The 19,921-nt window shown below is 36.2% G+C and overlaps 1 pseudogene; it reads right to left on the bottom strand.

Annotated features, from left to right (window-relative positions):
* LOC149540544 (filament-like plant protein 4) overlaps positions 1-11,162 on the bottom strand; it is a 58,503-nt pseudogene extending 47,341 nt beyond the window's left edge.
* Between the last annotated feature and the right edge of the window lie 8,759 nt (positions 11,163-19,921).

Raw genomic sequence — 19,921 nt, 5'->3', positions numbered from 1 at the left:
TTATCAAAGCATTCTTGACAGGAGGCCTAGAGAGCATATCTGCTACTTTGTTATGGGAACCCTTCTTATACTTAATTACCAAATGAAACTATTGCAGAAAACCCATCCACCTAAAGTGCCTACTTTGTTGCAACTTAGATTGTGAGTGCAAATATTGTAGTGGTTGGTGATCAATGTGGATTACAGTTTCCTTTCCCATTAAGTAGTGCTTCCATTTTTTAACACTCTGAACTAAAGCATAAAGTTCTTTGTCATACGTAGGATAGTTACTTATTGATCCTGAAAAAGTTTCAGAGTGGTAGCAGATTGGTTTACCTCCTTGCATGAGTACAGCTCCCATGGAAAACCCACTCGCATCTGTCTCAATCTCAAATGGTTGACGTAAATCAGGTAGAGCTAACACTGGTGCAGTACTCAACTTTTCCTTCAAAGTATCGAAAGCCTTCTTTTGCAGACCTCCCCACTGAAAAGTTGCCTTGGTACTGGTTAATGCATGCAACGGTGATGCAATGAAAGAGAAGTTTGGAATGAACTTCCTCCAGTACTGAACTGCACCTAAGAAACTCCTAACTTCTGTAACTGTACTTGGCTTAGGCCATTTTACAATACATTCGACCTTCACAGGGTCTACTTTCAATCGACCATTCCCTACGACATAGCCTAAGTACACTAAAGATGTCTTTGCAAATTCACATTTTGACTTCTTTACATATAGTTTTTCTTTTCTCAATATATCAAATACTTTCTTTACATGAATTACATGATAATCCCAAGACTTAATGAATACAAGAATATCATCTAAATAGACTATGAAAAATCATCAATAAAGGGACAAAAGACATCATTCATGACTCTCATGAATGTAGCTGGTGCATTACAAAGCCCGAATGGCATAACCAACCACTCATAAAGTCCTTGTTTTGTCTTAAAAGCAGTTTTCCAAATATCACTTTCTCTAATTCTTATCTGATGATATCCGCTACATAAGTCTAACTTAGTGAAATAAATTGCATGTTTCAACTGATCAAGTAAATCATCAATTCTAGGAAGAGGGTACCTGTTCTTTACCATTATCTTATTCAGAGCCCTGTAGTCAATACACATTCTCCAATTCCCATCTTTCTTTGGAACCAACACAATAGGAGAACCATAAGGAGAAGTACTAGGATGAATAACTCCTTTCTCAACGAGCTCCTGAACTTGCTTTTTGATTTCTTCATTCTACAAGATTGATAAATGGTACATGCCGATATTAGGAAGTGGTGCATCTTGCTGCAACTAAATCTCATGTTTTATCTCTCTTAGGAGGCAATCCTTTTCGTTCTTGAAACAAGTCATCGTAAGCGGAAACAACTTTGACCATTTCAGATTTATGTTTTGGATCACATCCCTTAAATGCCTCAGATATTTCATCTTCTTTGGCTTTTACAATCATCAACACAAAATTCTTACTAGAGTTGACTAACCTTTTCATTTGACCAGCATTGACTAATGCCAGATTAGTCTTAACCTTATGTGCCCGTACAATGTATTCAATCTTGTCTTTAAACAAATGATATTTATTTTCCCCCCTATAAAAGATAGCTTGACGATTGAACAAATAGGGACTCCCAAGTACAATACCACATATATCTAAAGGGACTACATCAGCTTCTACCTCATCTACAAAGTTTGCAGTGATAGCAAATCTTAACTTGCATTGTTTAGTTACCTGTAACTGTGCATCATCGCAAACCCATCCAAGAGGGTATGGTTTTGGATGAGGTGTTGTAGTCAAGTTAAGCTTTTTAACAACTTCCTCAGATATCAAATTAACTTGGGAACCCATATCGAATAATGTATCAACCTTATTATGCTTGATAACAACTTGAATGTGAAATAATTCATTCCTTTGCTTATCATTCTTAGGAGAAGATTCTTTACTTGTACTTGCACTTATGCTAGAAGAACGTGGAGCTGATGAAAGAGATATACCTTTTCCTTTACCTTGAACCTCGATAGCAACAATCTTTGTCTCATCTCCGGAGTCAGATCCAAGATCTTGTTGAATTACAGCAGCAATTTTCTGTTTACCTTTGTTTCCACCATATCGCTTTGGCCTCTTTTCAGGATGTAACTTCCAGCACTTAGAATCATCATGCCCTTCTTTCTTGCAATGTGAGCATGTGGGTTTCTCACCCTCTTTCTTTATTGTTGCTGTCTTTTTACCCTTTCCTTTTCCTTTGGACTTTTCCTCAGACTTGGATGGCTTTTTATCAGACTTATCAATGAAAGTACCCTTACCCCTTGATTCTAAATGTGTTTCCTAGACACATACTTCATCCAAATTACAAGGATTCAGGACGAGAATAGAATGCCTTAGGTAAGAATGAAGACCACCTATATACTTGAGTAAAGTGTCCTGGGTATATAATGGGACATTTAATGAAATAGCCTTTTTATGAAATTCATGGGTGTAATCCTGGACAGATTGACCTTTCCCTTGCCTAAAATGTTTCCAGTTCATCATTAACTGTTGCATATGGCCTAGGGGGTAAAATTGTTTCTTTAAAGCAGTAACAAATTTTGACCAAGACAAACTAAACTTACCATGTTGTGAAGTTTCATCCCGAGACCTACTCTCCCACCAAGTTAGGGCTACACCACCTAAACGAAGAGTGGCTAACTGAATTCTGTCAACATCATCTACAAGGTTTTGAACTCTAAAGTAGACTTCTACTTGTTGAATCCAGTCATCTAGTTTCTTGGCATTTAACTCCCCACAATATTTTGGTAAGTCAAACTTTACATCCAAATTAATTCGAGGCTTATGTCCTCCTTTGAAAATATGAGAAGACTCAGAATGGGTAGAAGAAGGAGAAGAGGGGGAAGAAGGAGAAGAGGGAGAAGAAGGAGAAGAAGGAGGTGTCTTTGGTGGATCACGATCAACACCTTTCTTTTTCCCTTTGTACTTTCAAGCTGCATGTCTTTGCATCTTCTCTTCTCTTTCTCGTACCAAAACTTCTACCATTGTCTACAAATTTTGAAGAGTCTTCTGAATACTCTTATCTTGAAAAGCTTGTCCACCTTCGTCTGCCATTTGTGATGATGGTTTAGTCCTTCGCTTTTTGATCTCAGGATTGTATTCCTCAAGCTTTCCTTCGCCTTTCTCAATCTTGGATCTTGATAGCATTCAAATCTGCAATACTAGTCCAACAAAAGCTCTGATACCAAATTTGATCTGGTTAGGATCTAGGACTATTATAGACGAATGCTTAACATTATTTCATAAAGTAAAATTTCAAAGCGTTAATTAGCAAATTAACACAACTTAAATGCTTAAATGAACAAAGCATAAAAAGTTAATGACTGAAAGAAAGAGAATAGAGACATAAGACAAAATACGATTGATAACGGAGTTCATCCAGGAAGGACTACGTCTCCGGGTCCAGCTCCAATAGGGGGACCGATCCGATTTGCTCCAAAATAAATTACAAGTGTTCAAGATCTTCCCTTCAAGCACAATTGCAGCATTACTCTCCAATGTGCAGGAATAATCATCAAGTCTCTAAGATCATAATCTCCTTCTCATCACCTAGATGCCTTTCCAAAGCCTATTACCCCCATTTTATACATCAAATTTAGCCAAAAATGGGCTAAAACAATTAACCAACATAATCCCCCATTTTGGTTACATATTTCGAATTTACCCCTTTTACCAATATTTTGTTATGATCTCACACCAAAATTAAGGGTTTGTTTTCAACAAATACCCTTATTTAGATAAGATTGGGCGGATTTGTTATGGATAGATAAAAACTCTTCCATTAATATTTTATATACCATAAATAACCCATTGGTTGGCCTTAATTTTAGGAGGCCAATGGTTAGGAGTTCAACTCCCATTATCTCATTCCTTTAATTCGAATTAAATAGCTATTTTAATTCGAATTTGAATGTTTTCCATCTCTTTATGATTTCGTGATGTCATGCTGACATCATCAAAATCCATACTTTTGCTTGAATTTGAAACCATCATAACTTTTATATCCGATCTCCATTCTTGATGAAACGAACGCCATTGGAAAGCTTTTGACAAGCTCTTTCATTTGGAATCCATTGTCAAATACTTTTGAGATGATTATTTTTTCACCCTTTTATGACCTTTGGTCCCAGTTTGACCATTTTGACCAATCATAATTTTTGCACTTGAACTCCAATTTTGATCGTTCGAGTTATGTTGGAGTTAAAATTGTGAACACTTGTAATGATGTTGATTCTTGGAGCATTGGGGACATTTTACTTTTCAGTAATTTTTATCGCCTGGATCACTGCATCAGACACCCAAGGTAGATTGAAAAGTGACCCTGTCACTTTATGAATGGTAGAGGAAATCCCAAATGGGAAACCTCAGCTACTGAAAACCAAGTTGAGTCCTCTATCGGCCATCCTTTCCACTTGACCAAATACTCTTCATACTACCTAGTTCTGGTACTCCTACCCACACGACTATCCAGAATCTCCTCTATCTCCTCCTTCTTAGAAGTAGGAATTGGACATGGCTCTAACATCAGCTCCTCATCTGCACCATCATCATGATACTCTGTTAAGTCTAAAATATTGAAAATAGGAGAAATGTGAATTCCATCTGCCAACTCCACCTCATATGCATTTCCTAAGTCATGTTTCTTCAAAATTTTGCAGGGGCCAAATTTCTTCATTTTCAGCTTGTTATAAGTACTAGCTGGAAATCTTTCTTTTCTTAAGTGCACCATGACTAGATCCCCTACTTGGAACTCCTTGTTTCTTCTCCTTTGATTATCCCTAGATTTATACTCTTAATTCATCTTGGTAATGTGTGCCTTAACCTCCCCATGTAGATGCTTGTTATTTTTAGCAAATTCTTCAGCTTCAGCACTTGTCCTCTCCCCTTGCTCTATCTTCCTCAATTCTAGTGCAGTCCTTGGACTACTTCCATATATAATTTAGAATGGTGATTTACCTATACTCCTATTTATAGAGTTATTGTAAGCAAACTCTACTTGTGGTAGAATCAAATCCCACTCCTTGGGTTTATCCTCAACTAAACATCTCAGCAAATTGCCCAAACTTCTGTTTGGCCGTCAGTCTGTGGGTGATGTGTGGAACTAAATTTCAAGTCTGTTCTCAACTTCTTCCACAATGTTCTCCAGAAATACCCTACAAATTTAGTATCTCTGTTAGAAACTATACTCCTTGGAAGACCATGTAGTCTTACCAACTCTCTGAAAAACAAGTCTGCAATATGGACAACATCATGAGTTTTGTGGCATGGAATGAAATGTGCCATTTTGGAGAACCTACCAACCACCACAAATACTGAGTCATTACCCCTTTGTGTCCTTGGTAATCCAAGAACAAAATCCATACTTATGTCCTCCCATGGCTTTGATGGAACAGGCAATGGCTGATATAGTCCAGTATTGTGACTAAATCCCTTGGCCACTTGACAAATCTGACAACTCTGTACAAACTTCTTCACCTCCTGTGAAATCTGAGGCCAAAAATAATGTTCTCTAAGAATGGCAATGGTCTTATCTCAACCAAAATTTCCTACCATCCCTCCACTGTGTTTCTCTTTAATCAAATTTTCCCTCATGGAACTCCTTGGAATGCATAATTGACTGCCCTTGAATAACATACCATACTAAATTAGATAGTCTAACCACTTAGTTCTGTCTACAGCAACACCCTCCTTACAAGCTTTTCATGCTTCAGAAAAATCAAGATCCTTAGGATACAAATTTTTGAGTTCATCAAACCCAACTACTTCAACCTGCATTACTGTAAGAAACAATTGTCTCCTACTTAGTGCATCTGCAACCCTATTAGATTCCACTTCTATGCTTCAACACAAATGTATAGCTCTACAAGAACTCTACCCACTTCATATGCCTCTAATTCAATTTACCTTGCCTATTTAAGTATTTTAATGCCTGATGATCAGTATACAAAAAAAATTCCTTTGGCAATAAATAATGACTCAATTTCTTTAAAGCTTGAACTATTGCATAGAACTCTTGATCATAAACAGAATACTTCCTTTTCGCATCATTCAATTTTTCACTAAAATATGCAATAGGCTTACCTTCTTGGCTTAATACATCCCCAATAGCACTGCCACTAGAATCACAATCCACCTAGAACACCTTTCTAATATCTGGAAGTGCCAACACAGTTTGTTCTATCACCTTTTTCTTTAGCAATTCAAAACTTCTCGCAGTTGTTGCAGTCCATTTGAACTCTTTTCTATCCCCTCTTATTGTGTCAGTCAGGGGTGCACATATGCCACTGAAATTCTTAATGAACTTCCTGTAAAAACTAACCAGACCATGAAATGATCTTACTCCAGTATTAGACCTTGGATTAGGCCATTCCAAGATGGCTTTTACCTTCTCTAGATCCATTTTGAGATCTTCAGGTGATATAACAAACCCCAAGTAGACTAACTCCCTTTTTGCAAAGATACACTTCTTCAGATTAATTAACAGTTTCTCTTCCCTTAACCTTTCAAGGACACTACGAACATGCAATAAATGTTCTTCCAAAGTCTTGCTGAAAATTAAAATATTATCCAAATAGACAATAAGAAATTTTCCCAAGAACTTCTTAAGTACCTCATTCATAAACCGCATGAAGGTGCTTGGGGCATTCGTCAATCCAAAGGGCATGACTAACCACTCATAAAGACCCTCCTTGGTCTTGAAAGCTATTTTCCACTCATCTCCTTCTCGTATCTGTATCTAATGATAGCCACTCTTGAGATCTATCTTTGTGAAGTACTGAGCTCCACTCAAGCAGTCCATAAGATCATCCATTCTTGGCAAAGGAAACCGATACTTGATGGTTATCCTATTTATAGCTTGAGAGTCTGTACACATCCTCCACTCTCTATCCTTCTTTGGCACTAGTACTGCGGGTACTACACATGGACTCAGGCTCTCCCGAATCAAGTCCTTCCTCAATATCTCATGAACCTATCTATTTAGCTCCTCAATTTCAGGAGTCATCCTGTGAGCATCCTTGTTAGGAAAACTAGCTCCTAGGATTAAATCTATCTGATGATTGATTTGCCTTACTGGTTGCAGTCCTTCTGGAACATTATCAGAGATGATATCTTGAAACTCACCTAGTAAATCTAAAACTTCAAGTGGTATTTCACTACTACCTTCTTTATCTTTCTTAGGAATCAAAGCATAGCACATACGCTAATGTTTCATGCCATCTAAAAACTTCCTTCCATCAACAAGACAAATCTTAGCACTGCTACATACCTTTTCACCTTCTTTTTTCATGGGCTTTAGTTTGTGGTGAACTCCATCCTTTGTTAGAGAGTATGTGTTTACATTGCCATCATGTACTGCATGCCTATCAAACTGCCACGGTCTTCCCAACAATAGATGGCAAAGATCCATTGGAATAACATCACAAGGAACTTCATCATGGTAACTCCCAATTTTGAACTTCACTAAACATTGTTCACTTACTAAGACCTTATGATCATCTTTCACCCAAGCAATTTGATAGGGCTGGGTGTGTTTCTCCCTCTTAAGCTTCAACTTAGAGACCATCTCTTCTGACACCAAGTTGTCAGTGCTACCATCATCAATGATCACATCGCAACATTTATCCTCACACTTGCACTTGGTACAAAATAAACTCCTCCTTTGTCCTGGTTCAATCTCACCACTTAGTAGGACGCTTTCATTTACTAAAGTCTCTCCTCTTTTTGCATCCTCTGAATGTGATGATTGTGCATCCTCATCCACATGAGCAACCCTAGCTTGACCCTCAACTCTCCTATCTGTCCTTCCTTATCATTGACGACATTCAAAGGCATGATGACCTTCTTCATTGCAATGGAAATAGGTACCACGGAAGCCTCCTCTTCCTTTTCCAGGTCCTCTACCTCTTCCTCTCTGATTTCCAAAGTCTTGATCATGGGAGCGGTTGAAACCCTTGTTCCTCTGGTTCCTATTAGTACCCACATCTTTATTTTTCTTTTGGGTTCCATTTCGAGCTCTAGATGACCTACCACTACCTCTTCCTCCTTGACCACACCCTCTTTGTCTCCCTTCAAACCTCTTATTTAGCTTCTCTTCAACTCATAGGGAAAACTAGTATGCCTCTTCAATGCTGGTCATTCTTACTAGACTTAATTCCTCCTAGATGCTAGGTCACAACCCACTAATATAATGAGCAACCTTCTCCTTATTTGCTTTTGCATGCCCTGCTCTAATCAGAAGTCGGTAAAACTCCTCTGTATATTCTTGTGCTAATTTTCCTTCTTGCTTTAACCCATGCATCTTCTTAAACAAATCAAGCTCATAATCAACAGGAATGAATTGCTTCTTCAATTTGTCCACCATACGATCCGACCTTGTGATCTTCTCCTTTCCTCTTTTGTTTCTTTCCAATTGAACCTCTTGCCACCACATTTTGGCATGGCCTTTCAATTTGGCCTTTGCAAACTTAACCCTATCTAGATCCCTGATATCCTCATACTCAAAGTACTCTTCCAGTTCATTGATCCAGTCGATCAACTCATTTGGTTTCAAATTTCTTGAAAATACACCCATATCAATTGTAGGTCTTTTCCCAAACTTAGTAATGGCCCTAAAAAGCCTTTCCTCTGCCTAATTCAGAACTTCCCCATCAAATTCCCCTTCTGGTCCAATTTCTTCTTCTTCATTGTTATCCTCATTTTCGTCACCTACAACAACATTTGTTCCTCTACAGAGCTCCTCCTGCAATGCTTGTACCTACCTTTGGAGGGCTCTAACCTCCTTGGGATTAATAGCTTTGGCCCTACCACCACGCTCTCTTTATGGAGGCATCTTCTTAACTCAAACCCACAAACACACAGCCCTGGTGCAAACTGCCTCACAATTGGCGCTCTATCTACACAATCAGGAAAACCAGCTCTGATACCACTTGATGGGGACACGACCCAAGCACAGAATGGACACAACAAGAAAGGAAAAATTGTATTAACTATGTAAATATGCTATTACATTCAATATAGAGAAAATAGACTTCAAAACATGCCCTAAGGGCTTACAACAGTATAAGTCTGGAGATAATTTCTCCTTTTAGTACCTCCTCTCAAACTCCACTCTGAACTGTCTTTTACAATGCCAAAACTATTCTTAAATAGACCTCAAAGGGTTAAGGATTAGGAATAAATTCTAGAAAGTGCAAGTAGGCATCCACTGACCAAATAGAAGGCTCTAGAAGTCGCATTAGAAGTTGGCACAAAATTAGAAGAATTCAAAAATGGTAACTGAACTTTCGGGAGGCATAACTTTTGAACCGTAGCTCCGATTGATGAACTGTTTACATTTCCAAAAAGCTCTCAAAGTGATCTATAGCCCTATGGACCAGCTTCACTCATCCCCCATTTTTCAGCCCTATTTGAGGTCATTTAATGCCCCTAACTTGACTTTGAAACATTCTTAGGATGTCTCCAGAAACTAAAAAACTGCGATAACTTTCAAACCGTGGGGCCTTTTGACCTGATTCTTTTTCTGGAATGCTCTATATTACAATTACAATATTTCGACCAATTTACAATTTTAGTTCACCAAAATGATGGCTCAATTACATACTCCTATTTTTTTGGCATTTATATGTATCCCAAGGTGTTCAAATACTCTATCCTAGAACACTGATAGTGGAACTATGAGAGTTGGAACCTTTATTTGACCCAAACAAGTATCCAGAAATGAAAACACATGAAATAGAAACTAAGTCTAAGTACATTTTTTGGTTGACACAGGATTGCCCTTATACCTCTGGATGCTCCTGCATCACCATAGCTCTACACAACTTATCTCATCATCATTCTGACCTTTACACAATAAGCCTTAAGCTTGGTGGCCGGTTGCTTGTAGTTTGATCTCATGGTTATTTTACATGTAGATCAAGGGTAGGTTTTTTTTTTTTTACCATTGTTTAAAACTTCTAATTATTTTTCTAAACTGGAAAATTTACTACTGGAAAGTTTACCAGCTGTTATAACAGACATTGTAGTTGAAGCTTGAATCTTGCTATTAGGCTTTGATAAGACCTCTCTTAGCATTTTTCTTTCCTCTTCCATGGTAAAAAGGCATCCAGTTAGAAATTCAAACTCTTTTTTACCTTGTTCTTGAGAATCAACATAGCTAGAATCATATGAAGTTGAAAGATATCAACCAAAAGCTTTCATAAGTGACCTCCTATTCCTTACTTATCCTACCCCCTTTCCCCAATTTTCAACTTCCATATTCATTTGAGAAAGTGCAATAGGCCTTGACAAATTTTTTCATTCAAAAACCTAGAGTCTTTGATAGCCAACTTCTAATTTTGCAATCTTTTTTACAGTTTCCAACTACTGCTTGTTAGTTTCCTTTGTACTTTTCATGCTCATATTTCTTTCTTCATTGCAGATCTCTAGTTCCTTGCTAAGTACATTAAGTTTGTATTTTAGGGAAGAGTTCTCATTTTGATATGAGTCAATATTCATGGATCATTTTAACTTTAGCTTCAAATTGAGATCTAACTTGATTTACTTCTACCAATGATCTTAATTGTTCTTGTAGTGACCTTGATAGTGCAATATTCTCTCCACTTTATTGAAGAAGTTTTTGTTCCAAAGCCACTAATTTGGCTTCAAATTCAAATTTTACTTTATCACATTCTCTAGTCTTATTGATGACAACCTCATGAATTTTATTCTCTTTCTCCTCTTACATGTCAGAGTTGCTTCATGCACTCTTTTAGAGAACCATCAAAATGTGTTACTCATTCTTCAAGAACAAAATTTTGCTATGTTAGAGACTCAACTTGTTTTTTTGAAGCCAAAGCTTCTTTTTGGTTGTTCTCCCAACCTGAGCACTTTGGTGTGATGTTTCACCAAACATTCCTTAGACTTATCTCTGACATTGCAACAATTTTTTATTTATTTAAATACTTTACTTTCTCCTCTAACTCATGAACTTGAATCATTTCCTCTTCTGACATCCGAACATGATCTACAAGAGTCTTAATGATATCTTGTTCCTTATTATGGGATATTGATCTAACAACTAATGGTTCTACAAGATCTGATGCTACCACATTTTTACTAAAGTTTTTTTCTTCTGAGACTAACCCCAGTGGTCCATTTTTTACTACCTAAAATCCCAAGAGTGATAGTATCTCCAGGAAAAAAAAAATCTCATTTTGTGTTTGAACACAAAAATATGAAAACATATATTATATACATGCAATTTATATATTCCTGGACTTCATTTCTATCAAGATTTAATTGTGTAGTTTTCAAAATAATCTCACTAACTCATGTTTCATGAATAGAAGTTCACAAGAAATACTCTCTTGAGAATGAATGGAACACTTCCCAAAAAAATCATGTGCAATGCAAGTAGGGTGCCTAAAAATACTCATAACAATTAGTAATAATGATTAAATTACATCTATTTGTTGGTTACAGAGGCCCTTGCTTATATCATAGTACTTCCTATGACATTGATTTGGGATATAGAAGGTCTTATCATATAGTTTCAACAAATGAATGATACTTTGGAAAGCATATTGGATCTTTACACAAAATAATAACTTTTTTTCCTTATATTATAATAGGTATTCTAGGTGTTAATCAACAACATCTATAACTTTTATAAATTTTTAGTAGATGATGGTAGATTTGTAACAACTTTGCTTTGAGATCTATGTTATTAACCCTATACGATGTCTCATTTTGTTGAACATAGTCAAGACAAGATAGCAAATGTTTATATCATGATATAATTTCTCAAATTCTAAACTTAGACTAACAAAAATACAAAATGTTAATATGCTCTACTGAGTAATCTTATGCTCTACACAAGAAAAAAAGGGGAAGCAATAGAAAGACCCAAAAAATCACAAATTTATTTTATCAAAGATCTTGAGCACTATTCCCTTTTTCATAATATCATAAATTTTATAGAGAAAAACTTTACAAGTGGAGAGAAAATGAGTCTTTACCTTAATAGTTGGCTAGAATATAACTAACACTGACCGTGATGATTGGCTAGGCAATAACTTGTTTTCCCATGTTTATCTAAAAGCCTATAGATTTGACTCAACTGGTGATTTTGAAGCTCTCAGTGTTGGAGCAACAAAAGTGCAATAATTACTTTTTTTGAAGGAAATCAAGGTTTTGATGCCATGGGGAATGATCATGTGCTCTCTAGGCTTCTCTCAAGATGCATAGAATATAAAAAATGATACTTTCATTTGTTGGAAATCTGATTGAAAAAGTTCATTGTTGAAGATCAAAGAGGAAAATTGTTGCAAAGAAGGAAGATTGTTGTAAAAGAATGTTTTCAATCATTAATTTTTCATTGATGTCAAACCTACTATTTGTAGGAATGACATTTTCTTTTAAGATCCAAGTACTTACTATCACTCAGTTGATTGATGAAGAGGATTTGATCAACAAGATGTAACAAGAGCACCTAAGGGAAAGGTTGAGTTATGATGTTGTAATGAAGTGCAAGGATTAGTTAAGACAATAGTTAAATGATGTATTGATTGCATACTCAAAGATATAGAGGTTGGTCACACTAAGAAACATTGGAGGAAGAAGTTGTAATAAGGTTGATTGCAAAGCTTAAACTAAAATCATTAGTGGGTGTCGAGCAAGTTAGTTGAAGCCGAGCAAATTCACAAATTGAAGCTGAGTAACAGAAAAAAAATCTAGTGTGTGTCGAGTGATCTTTAGGTGCCGAGTGAAGATTAGGTGTCGAGCATCAAAAAAAATTTAGTTGGTGTCGAGTGATCCTCAGGTGTTGAGCATTAGGATAAACATAGTTGATGTCGAGTAACACAGTATGTGTTGAGCACAAGTATTTCAATAGTGTTGAGCTATTGCATTATTTCAAATGATGAAAATTTGCCAAATCTAAGCCAACAAAGTAGTTACCTTTAATTTTGTGAACGAGTTGGAAGATAAAGATGATGAGCTAGTGGCACAGAATTCTATGTAAACCATTTTTGGGTGAATTCTAAAGGATTATTCAAGAAGTTTCTAGAGGAAAAAAAATATGGGTTAGATTTAATGAATCCTACCTAATCCATAAGAATTGAAATTAAAGAATGGAAGAATCGAACGAGAAAAGAACTCCAAGACTTCTATTTAAGGAGTCATAGACCAAGAAGCAATCAGCTACTGATACTATTGATGCTGATATCGTTGCTGCTGAAGAGCCAAATCTACGAAGTAGATGGAAGGTTTTCAAGGGGGAGACATTTAGAAGAAGGAAGAGCACAAATGCTCTACTTCTATAAGTGGTCATGAAGAGATGATTGCACTGGTACATTGAGCATGCAGACTCAAGGAGACTAAGCTTGAAAGAAAGGGCAAGCTGTTAGAATTGCAGAGATTGAAGGCTAGGCAAGAGTATGAGCTGAGAAGTGATCTGAGATCTACAAGATAAGTTGTATGTTGTAGTTAGGTCAAGATTTTCTAATAGTCTTTAGCAATTGTATTAGATCTGAAAATCCTATGGACTTAGGTTGGTTTAATAACCATTTGTAAATCCTTTAATAGGGTGGAATTCTAAGTGAATGTTCTAAAGTCCTTTAACCAAGCTCACTTCTAATAGGGTGGTTAAATCCTCTAACAAGGTCACATTTGACAATGTGTTGTAAGCCTTTAATAGGGCAGGCCTTTCACAGCGCATCACTTCAAAAGAGTGAGAATTGAGTAGCATGTTACTGGTGGTTTTTCCCAAATTGGGTTTCCACGTAAATCATTGTGTTATGTGTTGATTTCTTATGTGTTATGCTTGCATGTTGATTTACAGTAACTTGGTGGTTAAAAAGGTTAAAGTTTGGATAAATGAATAGTTGAATGGGATCATTATACTTAAGGAGAAGTTTGAGTAGGACATTTGGACCTTGAATAACTGATTCAACCCCCCCCCCCCCGCCCCCCCCCCCTCTTAGTTATTCTAAAGCATTTCTAACAATTGGTATCAGAGCCATCTACTGATTTAGTTTCAAAGTACTAGAAGCAGGAAGATCAAGATGTCCAAAAGAGAAGTTCCCAAGCTCAACAAAGACAACTTTTTTGCATGGTAGAGTATGATGAAATTGGACCTTGGATTAATAGGTGACTATGCACAAACCTCAATTGGAACAGAACATGTAAATCTAGCAAGACCTCTTACTGCAGATGATTTGAACAAAAAGAAGGAGCACAATCAAGCAATGATGGATATTACCTCTACACTTAATTATGCAGAATATGATGACATCAAAGATTATGACACTGCATTCAAAATGTGGAAAGCCCTATCAGATATCTATGGAGGAGATCATAATGTCCAGAGAGCAAAGAGAGAAAGCCTAAGAGGAAAATTTGATGACATGAAAATGGAGGAAGGTGAAAATGCTGCTCAGTATGCTACAAGAATGAAAGAAGTGGTAAGTGCAATAAGAAGTATAGGTGGTCAATTGGAAGAAAAAACTGTCATCAACAAATACTTAAGAACTCTACTCCCTATTTATGCTATTAGAGTTTCAGTTATCCAAGAGCTAAGATGTGTACAAGGAAACACACTAACCTTTGAAGGAATAGTGGGAAGACTTACTACATTTGAGCTATCCAATTTTGATAATTATAGACCTGAGAACCTTGAATCTAATTTCAAGGCCAAGATGACAATAAAAGACACTGAGGAGGAAACATGAAGTAAAAAGAGAAGAAAGGGAAAACATGCATCTAGTGATAGCCTCGCAAATGAAGAAGATGTGGAATAGTTAGAAGCATTATTGGCTAGGAGATTCCATAGAGGCAAAGGTAAATTCAAAGGTAAGCTCCCTATCATATGTTTCAATTGCAATGAAGTAGGTCATATTGTTGCAAGATGTACATAAAAGAAGAACTACAAAGAAGGAAACAAGTACAAGAACAAGAGGGAAGATGATAGCAAATACTGCAAGGAGAAAGGCAAAAGATGCTACATTATTGAAAAAGATTCTGATGAAAATGATGATGAAGTAGTCTATGTGGCAATGAAGGATGAATCAGATAAAGATGAAGATGAAGCAACAACATTGCTTACCTGTGTGAACAAGAATGAAAAGTGGATCATAGATAGTGGATGCTCACATTACATGATATGAGATAAAAGTAAGTTCATTACCTTTACTCAATATGATGGAAATAGTGTTAGATTTGGTAATGATGCTCCATGTCAAATGAAAGGAAAAGGCTCTATTAAGCTCATAGAGAAAATTTCATGTGATAATGCATACTATGTTGAAGGATTGAATTACAACTTGTTGAGTGTATCAGAGTTAGACAATGTAGGTTGCCAAGTTGAATTTGGAAACAAGACTGCTAAGATCTATGACATTGATGGAAATCTAATAGGAAAAGGTGAACAAACTAGGAGTAATATGCTTTACCTAGATATGGAAGATGCAACATGTCTTGTTGTTAGATTTGATGATGTGTGGTTGTGGCATAAAAGGTTGTGTCATGTTAACTTTGATAATCTGATTAGCATCAGCAAGAAGAAGGTCAGAGGATTGCCCAAGTTGAAGAAACCTAAAAATACAATGTCAACTAGGGAAGATGACTAAGTCTAGCTTCAAAATCAAAATGTACACTTCCAAAGAAGTACTAGAGTTAGTCCATATAGACTTATGTGGTCCAATAGAAGTGCAAAGATACCTAGGAGATAGATACATAATGCTATTTGTAGATGATTACTCTAGGATGATGACTATTATATTTTTAAAGCAAAAATCTGATGCATTTCAAATGTTTAAGTGGTATTTGGCTAGAGTTGAAAAGGAAACAGAAAAGAATCTGAAGTGCCTAAGGTCAGACAAAGGTGGTGAGTTCACATCAAAAGAATTTGAAATATTTTGCAATGACACAGGAATCAAAAGGAAAACATCAACACCAAGAACTCCACCATAGAATGGTATTACGCAAAGGAGGAATAGGTCAGTGATTGACTGTGCTAGAACCTTGATGATGGAGAAAAATGTTGCACTAAAGTACTGGAGAGAAGCTATAAGCACTGCAGTCTACACACTGAATAGAGTTCAAGTCAAGAAATGTACAAATGCAACACCTTTTTAATTGTGGTATGGTCACTCACCTAATCTTAAACATTTAAGAGTATATGGTTTTAAATGTTATATTCTTAAAGATACTAGAAATGGCAAGTTTGATGCAAAAAGTGATGAAGGCATATTCATTGGATACTCCACTAGAAGCAAAGCATATAAATGTTTGAACACTAACATTAACAAGTTGTGGAGAGTGCAAATGTAAGTTTTGATGAGCATGTAGAAGTTCAGGTTGATGAGTCCAAGCAAACTAAGGATTACAGATCCTTTGTATACTTCTATGAAGGAATGACTGTTGAATATAGTGATGCAAATCAAATTGGCAATTAGCAACAAATTTCAGTTTCTGCTGAGTCTCAGCCTATGAATGTCGAGTTGCATTCAGAAGCTGAGCTATAGAATGTAGAGAGTGCACATTCTAGTTCTGAAAATAGTATACATGAGAGGAATGATGAAATGTCAGATGAAGAAGAACAAAATGACTCTAAAGTTAAAGGATCAAACATGGAAAGAAAGACAGAACCAAGATTAGCCAAGTATGTGAGAAGACACCACCCTGTGGATCAAATCATTGGTGACAAGGATGCCAAACCAATGACAAGGACTAGACTCGGGAATGAATCATGTCTGTTGAGTAAGTTTGAACCTAAAATAGTGAAAGATGCACTGCAAGATGATGACTGGTATAAAGCCATGGATGAGGAGATAGACCAGATTGAGAAGAACAAAAAATGGACCCTAATTCCCAAACCAGCTAATAAGAATGTAATTAGTACCAAATGGGTGTTTAGAAACAAACTTGATGAGAATGGTGATAACAATAAACAAAGCCAAATTAGTTTGCAAAGGCTATGCACAAGAAGAAGAATTGGATTATGGAGAGACATTTGCCCCTGTTACAAGAATGGAAGGAGTAAGAACAATACTTGCATATGTTGCATACAAAGGTTTCAAAGTCTACCAAATAGATGTCAAGTCTACTTTTTTGAATGGTATACTAGAAGAGAAAGTCTACATAGAACAACTAGAGGGATCTATTGATGAAAAGAACAAGGACATAGTCTGCAAACTGCACAAAGAACTTTATGGATTGAAGCAAGCAACAAGAGCATAGTATGAGAGACTACACAAATATCTTGTGAAGATAGGATTTGAGACAATAGATGACAATAGTAACCTGTACATCAAAGCTGAAAAAGGTAAAGACATTTTGATATCATAAATCTTTGTTGATGATATAATATTTGGAGGAAAAGATGTTCTATGCAAAGATTTTGCTGATCAAATGAAACATGAATTTGAGATGTCAATGTTTGGAGAAATCAAATTCTTTGTTGGATTACAAGTACATCAATTGAAGCATGGCATATTTGTGACCCAATCCAAATAAATCAAGGAGATACTCAAAACATTTTGGTTAGAAGAGTCAAAACCAATTAGCACACAAATGGCAACTGAACATAAGTTATCTAAGAATGATGAGTTTGCTGAAGTAAATGAGACATTGTATAGATCAATGATTGGAAAGCTGCAATATGTTGTACATAGTAGACCAAAAATTGCATTATTTGTTGGTATAGTGGCAAGATTTTCTACAAATAAAAGAGAAAATCACTTAATGACAATGAAGAGAATATTGAGGTACCTAAAAGGAACTAATGACTTTGGTTTGTACAACAAGATGAGTGAAAAGTTTGAACTGAGAGCCTACACTGATGCATATTGGGGAGGTAACATTGATGATAGAATAAGCACCAGTGGAGGAGCACTTTTCTTGGGAAAAAGGTTGATTACATGGACTAGCAAAAAGCAAAGCTACACCTCACAGTCTACTACTGAAGTTGAATATGTCGCAGCTGCTATAAATTGCACCAATATTGTATGGATCAAATATTTGTTACAAGGTATGAAGGAAGAGGTAACTGAGCGTATGACACTTTATTTTGATAACACAAGTACTATCTTAATATCAAAGAACCTGTAATACATGCTAAAACCAAGCACATTGCAATCAAGTATCACTATGTAAGAGAGTTGGTGGAAGACAAACAAGTGAAGATGGAATATGTTAACTCAAAAGAACAAATTGCTAACATCTTCACAAAGTCGCTACTTAAAGATGCTTTTGAGTATCTTAGAGGTAAATTAGGGGTGATACCCCTAGCAAAGGCTACTTAAAGTAAAAGCAAGAATGCCCTACATCAAATGAGCTGAATGTTGTAGCTTTTACACATTGATGCAAAGGATGTTTACTTTGGGATCCATGCCTAAAGTAATTGAAGTACTGAAGTCCCAAATCAGTCACAAGCAAGGTGATAGAGGGAGAAATTGAATGAATCTTTAAAGCTACACTTGCATATTAATATGCTAATATGTCTTTGGCATTGTTGTCAAAGAGGGAGAAATAGCAGAAAACTGATCAACCATTGTTGAAGATAAAGAATGTGAAGATAGAGGGAGAATTTGACTGAAGTAATCAGAGGTTGATTAGAATAGAAGAAGATAAGTAATACAGAGGGAGAGAAACAAAGAACAAGGAGGCAACAACAAAGAGGGAGAAGCAGAAATGAAGCAATCAGAATAGTAAAAGGAGATGTGAAAACTATTGGTAATGCAATTACTTTTTGGCATTTGACTTACTATTCTAACCTAGTAAGTTTGGGGTTGAATAGTTTAGTCTGATGGTTGATTAGTTTGGTTTTCCATCAATACCAAAGAGGGAGACTGTTGGAAATCTAATTGAAAAAGTTCATTGTTGAAAATCAAAGAGGAAGATTGTTGTAAAGAAGGAAGATTTTTGTAAAAGAATGTTTTCAATCATTGTTTTGTCATTGATGTCAAACCTGCTATTTGTAGGAATGACATTTTCTTATAAGATCCAAGTACTATCACTTACTTGATTGATGAAGAGGATTTGATCAACAAGATGTAACAAGAGCACCTAAGGGAAAGGTTGAGTTATGATGTTGTAATGAAGTGTAAGGATCAGTTAAGGTAATGGTTAAATGATGTATTGATTACATACTCAAAGTTATAGAGGTTGGTTACACTTAGAAACATTGGAGGAAGAAGTCGCAATAAGTTTGATTGCAAAGCTTAAACTAAAATCATTAGTGAGTGCTGAGCAAGTTAGTTGAAGCCGAGAAAAATCTCAAATTGAAGTCGAGTAACAAAAAAAAATCTAGTCTGTGCCGAGTGATCTTTAGGTGTCAAGTGAAGATTAGGTGCCGAGCATCAAAAAATTCTTAGTTGGCGCTGAGAGATCTTCAGGTGCTAAACTACAGAAAAAACATAGTTGATGCCGAGTAACATAGTATGTGTCGAGAACCAATATTTCAATAGTGCCGAGTTTCTACATTATTTCAAATGACAAAGATTCACCAAATCTAAGCTAACAAAGTAGTTACCTTGAATTTTGTGAACGATTTGGAAGGTAAAGATGATGAGCTAGTGGCACAAAATTCTATGTAAACTATTTTTGGGTGAATTCTAAAGGATTATTCAAGAAGTTTCTATAGGAAACAAAATATGTGTTAAATGCAATGAATCTTACCTAATCCATAAGAATTGAAATTAAAGAATGGAAGAATCGAGCAAGAAAAGAACTTCAAGACTTCTATTTAAGGAGTCATATACCAAGAAGCAATTAGTTGCTGATATTGTTGCTGCTAAAGAGCCAAATCTGTGAAGTAGTTGGAAGGGTGTCAAGGGGGAGACATCTAGAAGAAGGAAGAGCACAGAGGCTCTGCTTCTATAAGTGGTCATGAAGAGATGATTGCACTGGTACATT

This window comes from Cupressus sempervirens, chromosome 9, assembly GCF_028749045.1.
Source record: "Cupressus sempervirens isolate cs-2001-9-10 chromosome 9, ASM2874904v1, whole genome shotgun sequence".
Classification (NCBI taxonomy): domain Eukaryota; kingdom Viridiplantae; phylum Streptophyta; class Pinopsida; order Cupressales; family Cupressaceae; genus Cupressus; species Cupressus sempervirens.
Note: the sequence above shows the minus strand (reverse complement) of the source record. Positions and strands in the feature narration are given on the sequence as shown.